The following is a 4,158-nucleotide window of genomic DNA, read 5'->3' as shown; positions in this document are numbered from 1 at the left end:
GCGACCTATTCTGACCACATCGTGCCTCGGCTGTGGGTCTCGCATCCAGGATCCACTCGGATAGTTTTGTAGAGGTTGATGTGGTCTACAATTGGGTATAAGTGTCCCGGCTGTGCGTTGTGTATTCGCGGAGCTATGCACCTCGCAAACCGGCGATTTTGTTCAAGGAAACAGAGTATTGGCGCTCGGCTACTGTGACCGGCTTTGCGTACATCGTGCCTCGGCTGTGGGTCTCGGATCCAGGATCCACTCGGATAGGTTTGTAGAGGTGGATGTGGTCTACGATCGGGTATAAGTGTCCCGGCTGTGCGTTGTGTATTCGCGGAGATATGGACCTCGCAGACCGGCGATATTGTCGCTCGTCTTTGGCTGTGATTTTGTCAGAGTACGAAGATCGGCCGACGCTTTTGAACTACGCGCTGCATCGGCTGTGGGTATCCGTTTATAGGAGTGTCTAGATGGGTGGTTAGAGGACGTCGGGGTCTACAATTCGGCATAAGTATCCCGGCTGTGCGTTGTGTTTTGGCGGAGATATGAACCGCGCAATGTGGCTACTGCGACCTATTTTGACCGAGTCGTGCATCGGCTGTGAGTGTCCGATTGTGGCTCAAACTCCACAGGTCTTTAGAAGTGGACGTGGTCTACTATTCGGCGTAGGGGCCGAGTCTGTGCGTTGTGTATTCGCGGGGATATGCACCGCGCAAACCGGCGATTTGGTTTAAGGAGACAGAGTATTGGCGCTCGTCTTTCGCTGTGATTTTGTCAGAGTACGAAGATCGGCCGGCGCTTTTGAACTACTTGCTGCATCGGCTGTGGGTATCCGTTTATTGTTCTGCATGTATGGGTGGTTAGAGGAGGTCGGGGTCTACAATAGGGTATAAGTGTCCCGTGCTGTGCGTGGTGTTTTGGCGGAGAGATGGAGCGCGCAAAACGGCAACTGCGACCTACTTTGACCGCGTGGTGCCTCGGCTGTGGGTCTCGGATCCAGGATCCACTCGGATAGGTTTGTAGAGGTGGACGTGGTCTACGATTGGGTATAAGTGTCCCGGCTGTGCGTGGTGTTTTCGCGGAGATATCCACCTCGCAAAACGGCGCTTCCGTTTAAGGAAACAGAGTTTTGGCGCTCGTCTTTCGCAGCGCAGCCCAGTAACGTCCCCTACCTTAAGAGAGTCCTCGTTACTCCCGCCGTTTACCCGCGCGATATGGATCCTGGTTCTGGATCTCGCATCCAGGATCCACTCGGATAGGTTTGTAGAGGTAGACGTATTATACAATTAGGTATGAGTATCCCGGCTGTGCGTTGTGTATTCGCGGAGATATCCATCTCGCAAAACGATATAAAAACGGCTGTGATTTTGTCAGAGTATGAAGATCGCCCGGCGCTTTTTGTCAGAGTATGAAGATCGGTCGGCGGTTTTCAAATACGTGCTGCCTCGGCTGTGGATACCCGTTTATTATTCTGCTTATATGGGTAGTTAGAGGACGTCTGGGACCGTGGATTCGGTATAAGAATCCCCGCTGTGCGTTCCATTTCCGGGTAAATATGGACCGCGCAATATGGCCCCTGCGACCTACTTTGACTACATCGTGCCTCGGCTGTGGACCTCGCATCCATGATCCACTCGGATAGATTTGTAGAGGGGGACTTGGACTACAGTTAGATATAAGTGTCCCGGCTGTGCGTTGTGTATTCGCGGGGATATGGACCTCGCAAAACGGGTATTTCGTTTAAGTCTTTCGCTTTGATTTTGTCAGAGTATGAAGATCGGTCGGCTGTTTTCAAACACGCGCTGCCTCGGCTGTGGTTATCCGTTTATTATTCAGCTTACATAGTTGGTTAGAGGACGTCGGGGCCGTGTATTCAGTATAAGAATCCCCGCTGTGCGTTCTATTTCCGGGTAGATATGGCGCGCGTAATATGGTCCCTGCGACCTACTTTGACTACACCGTGCCTCGGCTGTGGACCTCGCATCCAGGATCCACTCCGATAGTTTTGTAGAGGGGGACGTGGACTACAACTGGGTATAAGTGTCCCGGCTGTGCGTTGTGTATTCGCGGAGATATGCACCTCGCAAAACGACGATTTCGTTTAAGTCTTTCGCTGTGATTTTGTCAGAGTATGAAGATCGGTCGGCTGTTTTCAAACACGCGCTGCCTCGGCTGTGGTTATCCGTTTATTATTCAGCTTACATAGTTGGTTAGAGGACGTCGGGGCCGTGTATTCAGTATAAGAATCCCCGCTGTGCGTTCTATTTCCGGGTAGATATGGCGCGCGTAATATGGTCCCTGCGACCTAATTTGACTACACCGTGCCTCGGCTGTGGACCTCGCATCCAGGATCCACTCCGATAGTTTTGTAGAGGGGGACGTGGACTACAACTGGGTATAAGTGTCCCGGCTGTGCGTTGTGTATTCGCGGAGATATGCACCTCGCAAAACGACGATTTCGTTTAAGTCTTTCGCTGTGATTTTGTCAGAGTATGAAGATCGGTCGGCTGTTTTCAAACACGCGCTGCCTCGGCTGTGGTTATCCGTTTATTATTCAGTTTACATAGTTGGTTAGAGGACGTCGGGGCCGTGTATTCAGTATAAGAATCCCCGCTGTGCGTTCTATTTCCGGGTAGATATGGCGCGCGTAATGTGGTCCCTGCGACCTACTTTGACTACACCGTGCCTCGGCTGTGGAGGTCGCATCCATGATCCACTCGGATAGGTTTGTAGAGGTGGATGTGGTCTACGATCGGGTATAAGTGTCCCGGCTGTGCGTTGTGTATTCGCGGGGATATGGACCTCGCAAAACGGGTATTTCGTTTAAGTCTTTCGCTTTGATTTTGTCAGAGTATGAAGATCGGTCGGCGGTTTTCAAATACGCGCTGTATCGGCTGTGTGTATCCGTTTATAGGAGTGTCTAGATGGGTGGTTAGAGGACTTCCAGCTTGACAACTGGGCATGAGTATCCCCGCTGTGCGTTCTATTTCCGGGTAGATATGGCGCGCGTAATATGGTCCCTGCGACCTACTTTGACCGCGTCGTGCCTCGGCTGTGAGTGTCCGATTGTGGATCACCCTCCACATGTCTTTAGAGGTTGACGGTGGCTACACGTCGGCATAGGTGTCCCGGCTGTGCGTTGTGTATTCGCGGGGATATGGACCGCGCAAGACGGCGATTTGGTTTAAGGAAACAGAGTATTGGCGCTATCGCTGTGATTTTGTCAGAGTATGAAGATCGGTCGGCGGTTTTCAAATACGTGCTGCCTCGGCTGTGGGTACCCGTTTATTATTCTGCTTATATGGGTAGTTAGAGGACGTCGGGACCGTGTATTCAAAATAAGAATCCCCGCTGTGCGTTCCATTTCCGGGTAGATATGGCGCGCGTAATAGGGCCCCTGCGACCTACTTTGACCGCGTGGTGCCTCGGCTGTGGACCTCGCATCCAGGATCCACTCGGATAGGTTTGTAGAAGTGGACTTGGACTACAATTAGATATGAGGTTCCCGGCTGTGCGTTGTGTTTTCGCGGAGATATGGACCGCGCAAAACGGGTATTTGGTTTAAGGATTTTTCGCTGTGATTTTGTCAGAGTATGAAGATCGATCGGCGGTTTTCAAACACGCGCTGCATCGGCTGTGTGTATCCGTTTATTATTCATCTTATATGGGTGGTTAGAGGACTTCCAGCTCGACAACTGGGCATGAGTATCCCCGCTGTGCGTTCTATTTCCGGGTAGATATGGCGCGCGTAATATGGTCCCTGCGACCTACTTTGACCGACTCGTGCCTCGGCTGTGGAGGTCGCATCCAGGATCCACTCGGATGTGTTTGTAGAGGGGGACTTGGACTACAATTAGATATGAGTGTCCCGGCTGTGCGTTGTGTTTTCGCGGAGATATGGACCGCGCAAAACGGGTATTTCGTTTAAGGACATAGAGTTTTTCGCTCGGGTTTTAAAGCCGTGATAGGGGCGAAGCGCTGAAGGTTCCAGCGCTTCTGTACTTCGCCTATTACGGCTGTGACCCATTTTGGTAGGGGGTAACCAAGCCACCTTGCACACAATGATAGGAACAGACTACCCAGTGTATACTAGGGGATAGGAGCGAAGCGCTGAAGGGTCCAGCGCTTCTGGCGGTTCCCCTATGCTACAGCCGTAGTAGGGGATATGAG

This window comes from Anarhichas minor, unplaced genomic scaffold (assembly GCF_050575085.1).
Source record: "Anarhichas minor isolate MPS153535 unplaced genomic scaffold, ASM5057508v1 ptg000222l, whole genome shotgun sequence".
Lineage (NCBI taxonomy): Eukaryota > Metazoa > Chordata > Actinopteri > Perciformes > Anarhichadidae > Anarhichas > Anarhichas minor.
This window is presented reverse-complemented; position numbering follows the sequence as displayed.